Source organism: Mus caroli, chromosome 19, assembly GCF_900094665.2.
Source record: "Mus caroli chromosome 19, CAROLI_EIJ_v1.1, whole genome shotgun sequence".
NCBI classification, from domain to species: Eukaryota; Metazoa; Chordata; class Mammalia; order Rodentia; family Muridae; genus Mus; species Mus caroli.
The window spans coordinates 23,139,455-23,153,040 of record NC_034588.1 but is presented as its reverse complement, the minus strand read 5'-3'; the positions used below and the strand labels follow the sequence as shown (position 1 = coordinate 23,153,040).

Below are 13,586 nucleotides of genomic sequence, written 5' to 3'. Positions count from 1 at the left end.
AGTGACACCAAAGATACATTCGTTACATTAGAAAAAGGTTGCCTATGGCAACATTAGCCAGTGGAAAAGGCATTTAAATGAAATGGCCATGCACACCTGGAAATTAATTTCTCACGCATGACTTTTCATTTGTAAATCCATCACCAAATGTCCTGGGTGAATTGCTTGAAGTGTCTACACCACGGCTTCCCAACGGAACCACAACTGGGACCACAGAGGCTTCAACTGTTCTACAGCAAGCTTCCTCAACTCTGCGCTCCTCAGCCCACACCCTGGCTTGTTATTTACTGCACTTTACACATGTATTTTATTTCATGCCTTTATTAATCCAAGTCTTCCCTGCCCCCATCTCAGCAGTAACAAAAGAAGCTGTAGAAAATCAATGAGCTCAGAGCTGAGAAACAGGGGTGAGCCCTGAGTACCCTTTCAACCGACTGGGCATGGGCTTGCTGAGTGTAACCTGAAGTCTAATAACACTTTCCAAACCAGCCTGAAAGTGCAAAGGAGAACTGGTTTGTTCCCCAAGTCAAGGCTTAAAATGAAAAGGCTGGTGTTGTTTACACATGGGGAAGAAAGGCTGACAGACAGTAATCCTTCACTAAGGATTAAGGAAGAGAAAGAAAGAGGGATGGGGGTTCTGTTTTCACTCTCAAATCTCAGAATTAAGTCAGGGAAGGAGGGGGGTGTGGCTGGGTGTCTAGGAGGGCGCAGACACGCATAGCTTCATGTGTTTGTCCTCTGGGCTCAGTTACACACACCTCACCATGGCTAAACTGAAAGGCCTGTGCTTCGTTGACAGATTGGCAGCAACCAGTCTGCATGGAACTTCAGCAGCCCAGGGAGGTTCATAAGCAGCCTTAAGGCCAGCTTTGCTCTGAAGGGTGGCTGACAACATGTCTGGCCACTCAACTTTTCTTCCAGCAGTAGTCTGAGCAGCTCCCAGGGTAAACCTGGCCAGGCAGGGACAGATGGGGGTTTGCCATGTCGCTCAATGGCTATCGAGTTTTAAAATGATTGGCAGTTTAAACTAAGTAAGAAAGAAGGGAAATGGAAAAAACGTCACCAGGCATCCTCACCCGTGATTCAGACTGGAGACTCGGAGTTCCCTGGTGAAGCAGGCATTATCAGGCCCGATGCTGTCATGCCACAGAAGGGCTGTGGACACTGGGTAAAGAAGACAACGTGAGAGAGGCTCTGAGCCCCGGGGATTCTACTCACTCCTCAGACCAAGGTTTCCATATTTGTGCAACAACCTTGTTAGGGTTTCTAGTCACATGGTCCTGGGCCATTTGAAAGTAATTAAGCTTCAGGTGATATCTTTATGTCACACAAAATTACAAAAGGAGTGATACACCCCAAACCAAGGAACACTGCCGTATGCACACTGTTTCTGTGGGGAGGTGGGAAGAGCGGTCCATAGCAATATCAAGGCATCATCTCGTTTTCACTGTGGATGTCTCCAAATAACAAGCAACTTGAAGTATCCATAGCATGAAGTGAAGGGTCACAGAGTGAAAACCAAGTCACATTCACACAGTGTCATAGACTCCGTGTCATCTCCCAGGATAAGCAACCTTCCCTTCAGGGTTGGTTTCTACCAATTTCCCTCTCCAATGTTAACTTTGGGTTATTACTTGGAACTTCAGTTGTGTGTTGAGTTTGGTTTCTCCACTCTGTGATATAGACAGGTAACCTGGGAAATCTCATTCTCTCTTTCCTTGGTGAGATGGGACTGGGGATGGGGGCGGATCACTTTCTATATGATAGCTATGAGATGACGTAACACTGCATCTATGACACCAAGAAAGAGCCCTGGCTGAGACTCAGCCTAGAAGATCTCAGGTTTATCTACCGTCTTCCCGCATCCATGTGAGTGTGTCTGAGGTTTTTATTGTCTTGAAGTAGTAGTAGTTGTTTACCCAAGCAGAGCATCTGTCATCTTCAATCCTTAGTGGCTGTGTGATTTAAAAAAACAAAAACAAAAAACAAAAACAAAAAAAAACAAAAAAACTATACCTAGTCCAATCTTTGAAACTATTTTTTTCCTGCCCAATTTTAATCAGCCAACATGTAAACATTTAGCAGGTTTGCATTTCACAATCAAAGAGCCTTAAGTTTAAATTCCAGGTTTGTTCCCTGTTGCCTTGGGATAGGCATCTTCTTCCCTGGTAACCACAACTGGTTTTAGCTTGTAAAATGAGAACTGTAATGATTCTCTCATGGATAGTCTTTGTCAAGATGGTGAGGTGTCAACTGTAGGTCTGAAGGGATGGATCTGTGAGGGAAGCACTTGCTGCTAAACATCAAGAAGAAGAAGAAGAAGAAGAAGAAGAAGAAGAAGAAGAAGAAGAAGAAGAAGAAGAAGAAGAAGAAGAAGAAGAAGAAGAAGAAGAAGAAGAAGAAGAAGAAGAAGAAGAAGAAGAAGAAGAGGAGGAGGAGGAGGAGGTATGGTGACATATACCTATAATCTCAGTACAGGAGATAGGCAGAGGCCTGGAGCTTCTAGGCCAGCTAATCCAGCTCTCTCAGGGAGCCCCAAATTCTGGGAGAGACCCTGTCTCAAAAAAACAATAAGGTGGAAGACATTTGATATTGACCTCTAGCCTCTATACATACATCCTTGCACACATATATTCATAAGCATACACACACACACACACATATATATATATATATATATTTGTATATATATGCATACACACACAAACACATGCACACACACATACACATGCATGCACATACACACACACATGTACACTGCTCAACACGTGTATTTACATGAGGATTATTACTATAACATTTATAATACTTATAATTTTATACTGATGAATTTCATATGTTCATATAAATGTACATTGTATTGAATTCATCCCAATGTGTTTAAATATACTTAGATGTTTTAATGTTTGTAGTGTACAGTTTTTACAATAGTTTCTACCTTCTCAGAGATATTAACAGATATAAAAGATATATTGACTTTCAGAGGAAAGGGACTCTCTATACATTAGAATAACAATACTTCATATTCTCCATGCAGAAACATTATAAATTTCAGAACTTCACAGGCAAAAGTGATTCTGATCTCATTCTTAGAGGAACAAGAAGAGGCTGTTTAGAAGAGGCACATGTTGGCTTGATAATGGAGCAAACAAAAGTGGACATTACTGTGTATGTTTCCCATTGTTGAGGTAAATCTCCAACCCAAATATGCCCCGGCAATGAAAACATGACTCAGTTAATATGAATACATGCTGTGTGCCTAGATTGGGCAGATCTGCTAATCTACCATCTTCCACATCTATGAGACCCCTTAGATCTTGTGGTTTCTCCAGGTCATGAGCTTCTGCTCCACTTTTCTTCTTCTTCTTCCTCCTCCTCTGCATCCTCTCCCTCTTCTATTTTCTCCTTCTTCTCTCTCCCAAATTTCTCTCCCCTCCACTTTCCCTTTATCTGCCCAATCACCAGCTCTCCTTTATTTTACAAATTAAGGTGGGAAGCCGGTTTACAGGAAATCACCTAAGTGCTGACTCCTTCCTTGTTCACAGCCACTCACAGGAGAACAGAATTAACATCAAATATAATTAGCCTCAGGGCTATCCGCAACATCCCATGATGAAGAAATCAAAAGTATAGGTGACTCAGGCCCGAGAGTGTTTCTGTAAGCCCAAAGCCTTCCAATGCCCACATATCTGTAGATCACTCCACCATGGTACCACACTTCCCCACTGCCACAAAAGGTCAGTCTGTCCTACTCCTCTCTCTAGGAGGTAGAACTTTCTCCTGGAAAATAGGCTGAACTTAGTAACTCACAGCAACAGTACATGAGACAGCAAAGACAGTGATTAGACTCAGAGGAAACCTGGTAGTAACTCAACCAGGCCATCAAGGTCAACATCATCAGAGGTGAGCCCTGTCAAGGCCATGTGCCCTGGCTGTGCTGCTGTGGAAGGACAGGGAAGTTCTTACCTCTATGGTTCTTCTTCCAGAGAAACCATAACCCCATTCTACTCATGAAAGTGCAAGTGGCAACCCCAACTAAAACTCATCCTTCAAAACTGCCTGTCCAGTATGCTTCATAAGTTCAAAAACACGGAAAGACTAAAAATGTAATTTGTCACATACTATACAAGACTAAGACAATTCAATGGTCAAGTGCAATGTGCCATAGTGGAGTAGATCCTAGATCAGAAAGGGGGATATTAGTAGAAAATGAATAAAATTTAAATATGGTGTGTATTTTCAGTACTGGTAATACACCAATGTTAACTTTATGTGTACAATATTGACTTTCTTGGGAGGTGGGAAAAGGTATAGTAAACTCCGTATGCCATTGTGACTTTTCTGTTGTTATTATTAGTTCAAGAGTGTTCAAGGTTTAAAAATCAAGTAGTCAGGCTGGAGAGGTAGATTTGTGATCTCATACCTACATAGCATGCAGAAGGCCCTGAGTAACACTTCCAAGAGACACAGACAAGGAGGGAATATGAGGGAGGGAAAGAAAGAGAGTTAGAAAGAAGAGGAAAGAAAAAGAAAATTAAACAATCAATAAATGTTGAATAGGTGAAATGAATAATGATAATTTTATGACATAGAAACTCTATATTATTTATTACAATAGAGTACCACAGGTAAATGGTATAAGTTCTCTTATACCTGTTACAAGTATGTATTTCATATAATTAAATAGGCATGAATAAAATTGTATATAATTTTATATCAAGCAATTTTATATATAACCTATATGCAGAATCTTATATTTATACTGATAGAACACATATACATTATTACATATGTGTGTACACACAACATACATGTGTATGTAGAATACACCAATTTATGATGCTATAGACTTTTATTCTCTCAAAGTATTTTCTCATAAACCAAAAGCATAAGTGTGAGTTGTGGTACCATATCAATGTAACAGAAAACACTTTCCCACCACTGCAAAGATCATGAACCTGCCTTTAGATGAGAGACCACAAATGTGGCACAATATGGGGTGACAGTGAGTGGCAGTACCAAGTCACTTGAAGACCAGGAGACCAAGATGAGGACCCCACAAAAGAGCATGGAGGGTTGGCCATCACACAGTTAGGAGTTCCAATTCTGTTAGTTGACTCTGCCACCTTGAGCAAGTGATTTGAACCTCCTGAATTTCTCACCTTTCATCCGTAAAGGACGGATGGCACTCAGATCCCAAGATCTAGGCAGAAATTAATTAACTGAACCTGTAAAAACCATAGCTCTGATGAACTTTGGCACAGCAATGGCAGACCCTGCTGGGTGTCTCTCTCACCAGTGTGCAGAGAGTGAAGATGATATAGTGTTCCCAAGTGGAGGAGAGTTTGCTGATCTGGGTTCAGTGCTACCAACCAGGAAGGGTTACAAAAAAAATCCCCCTGGAGAACTGAAATTGTGTTGATGTGCTCAGAGGAGAGAAAAGAACCTAAATTGCTAATATACGAGTTCTACCTAACTAGGCACCGGTGCTACCCCAAAACACTGGCAAGGCATTATATAAACCTGCATGGTTATATTACCTACGTTCTAGTTACTTGTTGATTGAGGGCTGTGTAACAGGCAACCCTAAGACTTACTTAAAAGAAAGAAGAAACCGGATTTGTTTTTATTTCAGATCTGCAAATGGGCTCCAGTTAGATGGAATGTTTTGGTTTGGTTTCCCATAGTATTAGCAAGTAGCCCAGGTTAATGGGTGTCACAATGACCAAGTTGGGTCATTCACACATGTAGGAATTGATGAGCTGCTGGTGAGGACCTCAGCTGGAATTCTGCCATGATTGAGCTCTCTGTGAATGCAGAACATTCTCACAACATGTTGGCTACATTCTAATGGTAGGCATCCTAAGAAAGAGAGCCAGACAGAATCCAGGCCTCTTGTGAGTTAGCATGAGAGCTCATAAAACAGGTCCTGGAGTCCGTGGAAGAGCACTTGCCTACAATGCACCAGGTCCTGGGTTCAATTCGACACTACCAACCAACAACAGCAAAAACTAAAGGTATCCAGTATCTCCTTCATCATGTTGTTCCCTCAAAAGTAGTTCTAAAGGCTATAAACTCCTAGAAAGAAGGTAAAGAAGCCCACCCCAGACTGTCAACTTCATAAGGTCACAAAAACATATCAGCCTGAAAATATTGCGGTAGCCACTTTTGAAAAATACACTCTGTCACAGCAAAAGAGTGACTGATAATCAAGTTAGCCAGATGAAAAGGGACAGTCAGATATCTTCATGTCATCTACTAACAGAAAAGTATAATATAACAGAGACTGGCAAGAATGGAGTATCTCCCTGACAGACTGTCCTTACATCATTTTCAGAACTGTGTGCCTTCCTCTCTTCTCTCTTAATCTCTATATGCTTATTACACTCTTTACTTCTACCTGGAGACTAGCCATTGGCTAACACAAGGTCTAAAACTTTATGCTTAGCCTTCTGTATAAATGGCTCTGTGGTGCTCTCTGCATTCCTCCACAGCCCTTAGGAGTTCCACACAGGCAGCCCAGTGTGCCTTGCCACCACTTGTGGCTCTTTTCCCCAGTGGCATCCCTGGCCTTTTGGTCTTCTTAGTCCACAAGAAGGACATGTGAATTAGCCTCTCCAGGGAGCTGCTCTTAGCCCACAACCATCCCCAGTTGACCAATAAATACCTCAACTTCCTTGGAATAACTTAGCACACATTCCACACTGACTACTCCAGTCCCTGTAACAGAACTGTGCTCCAAAATGGTTCCTTTGTTGATGAGGTAGGTGAGTCTTGTTGCTATCTTTTTCTTTCCTTCTCACTTTACCACATCCCAACTGATGTTCATTGACATCTTCTCTTTAACACACTGCTGCACTTAGACACTTGTCTCAGAGTATTTGGGAGTGGGGAGACAGAGACACTGGCATATGCCATCCCTTCAGTTGGCTCAAAGTTAAGCCCCTAGGGAAATGGAATGATTGAACCAATTTCAGTCATATGATCATTCCTCATCAAGTCTTTTATAAACACAAGAATGAGTCATGGAATAGCAGGGCTTCTTGGGCCTTTCCATCATCAAAAGTCATAAGTGGGAGCAGTTTCTGAAGAACGGTCTTAGGGTAGAAAGGCCCTTAGATACATGGCCACCAAATTCAGCACAGTGCATTTATTTGTAACAGACATTCAGAGTTTCCTGTATAGCCAGACACTGTCACCCAAATCTTATCAAAGGTTTTCATGTTAAGAGCACAATGCCCTCTCCTGAGATCCTGCCTGTATTAGAAATATAAAGCAATGTCCCTTTATGGTACCTAGATATAGTGAACTACTAATTATATGGGCTTCATTGTGGTAGATACTTGCATGTGCTCTCTGATTTTATCCTAACAATTACACAGTTTGAAAAATGAACAGATAGGAATAGTTTTTTAAACTAAACACATTTTAACTAACAGCTACATTTTGGCATGGCATTCAGATCACCAACACAGCATGTTATTAGAATGATTTGTTCCATCATTTGAAAAGTCCTTAAGAAATAAAGTCAAATGCAAATCTAATCAAAAGCAAAATGCTATGCAAGTCTGAGTTCACCTTCTTTGTTACCACCCCCCCCCAAAAAAATTAATTACAAATACAGTAATGAAATTTGTTTGGGGCTATTGATTCTATAGCCTGACCCCAGAACGCATTTCTGGCCAACTGGTTACCCGAAAAATGCTAATGGTAATACAGACCACACTCCCCACCAAGATGTGTTTTATTATTAAAAATTAGGCTCATGAAAGGGAACTGGGAATCCATGTTCAATAGTTCCAGCTGCCTGCTTTCGCTGTCACTGTACTCAGAAGAGTAGAGAAGCTTCCTCAAGGTCTCTCAGTGCTTTCCAGGCCCAACACGAAGACTTTCGTCAGCCACAGCCACTATTTCTATCCAGTTCTCCCTCTCCTGTTCCTGAGCATGTGGACAGCAAGGGAGGCTTCCTGAAGAGCATCCCACAGTAGTGCCGGGGTGATAATGCTTGAAGAACTCCCAGACATACAGATCCCCCACTGGCCAGGCCAGTGCTGAATTCCAAGCACAGCTGAGGACACTGTCACCTTGCCACATTCTGATCTCTGACCTTGGAAAGAAAAAGCTCTTCTCAGGCCCAGACTTTCCCAAGAATTCAACCTCTGTCCCAACTCTCAACCATGAGGGCACATGGCAGTATTTCTCCCTCTATCCAAATAAGTACTGAGGTAAAGAAATGACAGTGTGACAATGTGCAGGGAAGGGTCACAGGATGTCTACCCCTTGCTGCCAGGAGCACCAAGTTGCTATGTCCAGCCACTTGAAAAATTATTGTTAACTCTCAGCTAAATTAATCATAATCAAATCAAAATGACAGTCATAACTATGACAATGGGCTCTATCTAAGCAATGATCAATAACTAGCCCACCAGGATGGACACCAAGGTGGTACAACCACAAATAAATCCCGCAGAGGACTAATATGAAGTAACTAGAAACACAGAAAGTTGAAAAAAATGTCCCAAGTGCACTCAAACACATCTGAAAATTGCATGGAACATCTGAGGACACCTGGTATTGAAACAAAGGCAGCTCTTAGGTAAGAGCTAGAATGAGAAACAAAACAAAGTACCAAATACATTAAACACCATTTAATATTTAAAAGAATGACTTTTCTACATGCACACCTTGGAATGTACAGACACACCTTCCAGATGTATTTGCCTCTCAGAAAGAAACTCACGGATTATCCTTGAAAATATAGGCATGAACAAGACATAAAAAGAAAAACCTTCCAATCCCTCAATGATAGTCTCTACACTCAATGAACACTCAACACAGTTGCTAAGGTCCCACCCAAGTGCCTTTCATCTTGGTGAAGTTAAGCATCTGTAGGGGTGTACATGTGATGGGGATCAAGTGTGACCTGCTAGCCACATCTCTGGGAAACACTCATAACACAGATATAAGTTGAGTTTATTGTACCAACACTGAAGTAAGCCAATCCCATTTACTCTCTGTGGGCATCTTATGTGGCAGGTCTTACTATCGTTAGAAATCTGAGTTCAGAGAGGTTAGATGATTTGCTCAAGTCACACCCACTGGGGCAGAAACCTTTATAGAATTTCATGGCCAAGACTTACTGTTCTGGAATGTGACATAGAAAAAGATGACCACTGCACCCAACTACATGAAGGCCACTGTTGTGGTCTGCTTTTGAATTACTCCCCCAAAGGCTCATGTGTTCAAACTTGTCCCCCAGAACTTGTTCCCACTGTTGGGAAAGGTTTTGGACATTTGAAATCTAGGACCCTGTTGGCTAGAACAGGTCCTTACAAATAGGTTTTGAAGGTTCTAGCCCCGTTCTTTACTTTATAGCCCAAGTACTTCACTCTCTGTCTGCCGTATGACCAGCAGCTTCCAGCTCTTGTTGCCCACCATAATTGGTTAAACTCCATGAATCACAAGAAACCTCTCTTCCCTTAACTTGTTTGTCATGGTGATGAGAAAATTTAAAAATTCAGCCGCCCTTCACTCTCTGCTGTTCATTTCTTCTCCTAGTCTCTGTGGAGGGGAGGAAGGGCCCTCCGTTCTTACTTATGTCTATGCTTAGGATTCTTCCTATACTTCTTATATTGCTTCACAAGAAGCCATTATGACTGACAGTTTCCCCCCTACTTCACAAGTGCAAAAGTGTATTTCCAGGAGGTAAATATTATATCCAAGTACAATTGATTAGTGCCAAACTGGCATAAGGACCCACATCTAAGTCAAAGGTCAACTCACATGGACTAGGTAAATTCTCAGATTCTCTGGATTTGGGTTTATATGAGGTCAGAAGCACATAGGGTATGTTATAAATATGGCTTATGTGAATAGTAATTTTCTTTGAGTAGCCCCAAAAAAATGGGAGATCAGAAATTTCACACTTCTCCTGACTCCCCTCAATCCCTAAATTTTGTCCCCCAAAACAAAACAAATTTCCTGAGCTCTAAACACAGTCAAACATAAATCATGGGAGGAAACATCTTCTTCCTAGCTAGTCATGTGCTGTCTGTGCTAAGAGCCACTCTTCACTTCTCTCCTGCACACCCACTTCTGACCCCATGAAAAATCCTTGGGCCTCTTACAGAGGCCTTGTTGTTGCCTAGAAACCCTGGCAAAGTAAGAAAACAGTAGTTTCGCTCCGGTCTGGTGTAAAGTTTGAATAAGATACTGTATCTTAAAAATTGATTTTGTATCCTCCCTGGGCCAACTTCCTGGGATTAGACTTTTCTTTTAACACTTCGTGTTTTCTTCAGGCTTCTCAGATAGCTGCAGAAGTACAGAAAATGCAGAGCATGGCGAAGCTGAGCTGTAATTCAGAAGCCAGGTAATAGGTGAAAGATGCTAATCCCAGCTGAGGGGAGCTGACTAAACGGACCCTGACTGTCCATGGGTATCAAGAGCATGGCATAATGAATATTTATGGTGGAATATAGGTCCTGTTGGGAAACAAGCTCAGCAGGGTCCAATCTACCCTAACAGCTGGGGATCATTTGGGGTGTTAAGATGAAGTTTTAAGGGATACCATTTAGATAAAAATCATATTTGAAAAGAGTTATGCGTATGTTCCAAATGCCATCTAGGACAGAGTGAATCTGAGTTTCACATGCTTTGAGAACATCTGGTTGCTTTTAAACTTAACTCATATAGTACCATAAAGTAGGATTCGGTTTCAAAAAAAATCTCCCATATTTTTATATCAGGGTGACCCAGATACAGAGGTTTGTGAAAATGTTGAAAAGTAAAATAGCACATATATGACTATATCGTATGCTATCTCATCAGCTGGCTTTTCAAACAGCATTGGTTGAAAAGTGTGATATGAACAGTGGCTTAGCATGGGAATTCTAAAGTCAGATTCCAGCTCTACCATTTCTAACAGGCTGGGGAGGCCTTGGAGAAAATCCTCAACTTCCCTGAGCTTCAATTTCCCACTGTGTAAAAATGTCCTGTCAGTGCCTCCCCTGCTTCTGTGAGGATAACTAAATGAGCAAGTGCTATGGTAGCACTAACTTTCATCGCTGTCATTCAATAATCGTTACTTCATTGGAATGCTTAGGTAACGAATTCAAAATGGGTAGCATGTGTTTCTATCGAACGAGTTTTGTTGTTAAGAATCGAAAGAAAGGCCTAAGAAGATGACTCAGTACGTAAGATGCCTTCTGTGTAAGCATGAAGACATGTGTGCATCCCCATATGATGATGTGCATCATCATCTTGGTCAGTCACCCCGTACAGGCTGAGCTCATCTCTTCTCACTTAAAAGGGAACATTTTTTCTTCTGTTCTCCTTCTAATTTTGTTGTTTATTCTCTTACTCAATAGTCAAAAAAAAGTAGGAAGAAACTAATTAAGCAAGTGGTATAGCTGCATTTCACTGGGCCCTGGTAGTGTCTAGATTTTTAACTTTGGTGTAGTTTGTTGATTTCAGTTCCCTAGAATCTCCAAGTGTCACATGACTCACTAGTATCTCCACGGTGAGCTTTCTAAGACACACCTGCAAGCAGGCTCATGGGTGTCTGGAATCCAGGTTGCTGCATGAATGAAAACCTTTGCCTTGTTCCCAACAACAATCCACCTGCTTTGGAACCAGAGGGAAAATGCTAACGTTACAATGTTGTTTTCCCTGCAAAGCCCTTTACAAATCCTACAATTATATTAAACTAAAGACCGAATTGTTACCCAAGAGCGCAGATTGTGTGGTTCTGAGCACCGGTCTCCCACTGTGTTCCCTGAATCCTCCTCCGTAGTGCAGCAGCACTGACTTTCACATGGTTCCAACCCTCCAGTAGGTACCAATCTTACTTTAGGGGGAGTAAGACACACGTCCATGCCTGAAAGATGAGAGCTTTCCTCCTCTTACCAGGTAAATTGCTACCTAGTGTGAAGTGCGCTTCATTTTCTGTTAATAAACACTGTCTTAAAATCTTTAGAGTGTTAATTAAACTTTGCTTCTTCTGGGTAAGTAAAATTGGTGTTTTAGAAGGTATGCATGGTCTATCCTTGGCTGCTCTCTGGTTTCAGTCTCTCTCTGGGTTTTCTCTGGTCAGTAATTTCACAAGGCAACCTCTTGGGTCTGGTGAGAATTTGTTAAAAGAGTTTTAGCTTTAGCCCATATTCCCCGGTCTATGCTGCGACCCACACTGTGTGAGTCACTACCTCGCACATGAAGTGTTAGGAAATTTGAAAAACTGTCACTGCCAGTTTGCAATATAGCTATAAGCACACATTAAAAAATACCCAAGACAACCAGACCAGTGCTGTTATCAGTCTCTGTTACGTTCAGAAACCCTGACTTTAGTGAAAGAGGAATGCCTACATACCTCAAGGAGGATAAGCACCTCTGTGTAAACCTGAGACTGCAAAGGGCACCCGTTCATGATTAGTCTAGAGACTCTTTAGATGACCACAGCTTGGTGCGCTAATGAGCTACCCAGCTATCTGCCCTGGAATCCAGTCTTGCTGTGGTCAGGTCCACAGTTTTCCTCCTTATCTTCTACATAACTTCTTAGTTTTCTAGTCTATCCTTAATACTTCCTCCTAGGGAAAGGTTCTTACTCTGAAGACCACATCAGGTCACAGGGTGAGGATACTTCACTGATTTAAAAGAAAAAATTCTTACTTCTCCGATCTGGCTATCTGACAATGGCATCTTTCACACTCATCCCCAGGTGGATGCTCTGACATCTCCGACATCTCCAGTCTTGCCAGTGTATAAAAGGATGTGTGCCATCTTTGGAACATTATTTCACAAGTAAGGGCTTGCCTTTTCAGGAAACAGACTACCTGAAAACAATGTCAAGAAAAACATTTGTCCTAGTCAATGTCTGAAAAGCGTTGTTGCTCTCTGTCCATAGGTTCAAGAAAGTGCCAGCATAGAATCTCTGAAAACCACTAGGAGCTCCTGGGAAGAAAATTTCGCAGCTGAGAGCCAGGCCTTCAAAAGGGCTGTTTTCCCTAGAAATTTCAGTGGGTGCAGAAAACCACAGTCACTGATCACTCAGTGTCAGAGTGAACCAAAGGAGTCTTGCTTTCAAAATGGAAAAGCCTTTGAAAATGCCTTCTTCAAGCTATGGTTTCCTTCTTATGCCTGCATGAGGATAATTCTTGAAAAGGATGCAGCAGTTAAGTTTAGGACAAACTCTTTCCTCAAGAATTGAGTCAATGTATCAATGATAAGAACACATAAAGTTATTGTTTAAATTTTAATTTGAGAAGTTTTTCTCTCCTAGCACCACACCAAGGTGTTTCAATTAGCAACAGGCCATGTTAACAGCCGTGGTCCCAAAGGGTTATTATACTCTCCAGTTGTGTCAGAGCTACCTTCATCCTTGTATGAACAAATTATGATCTGGTAGTCTCATGATAGCAAACGCTGCCTAATGATGCTTCTTATGATATATTCCCACCATTAAGAGATGCGCAGTTGTGTCTAAAATAGTCACATGACTTACATCCACATGAGTTTTATGGAAGTTCACTGTAGTTCTTTTATGGTTGCTCAGATGTCCATATTTCACAGATTTATCTCAAATATAACCCTGC

General features: G+C 41.6%; 1 long non-coding RNA gene across 1 annotated transcript; it reads left to right on the top strand.

Moving 5' to 3' along the window:
- The first annotated feature begins 5,917 nt into the window (after window positions 1-5,917).
- On the top strand, window positions 5,918-13,248 carry LOC110285293. Its single transcript, XR_002377046.1, has 3 exons — window positions 5,918-6,017; window positions 10,299-10,369; window positions 12,899-13,248. It is a non-coding gene; the product is annotated as an uncharacterized LOC110285293 (long non-coding RNA).
- The last annotated feature ends 338 nt before the right edge of the window (window positions 13,249-13,586 follow it).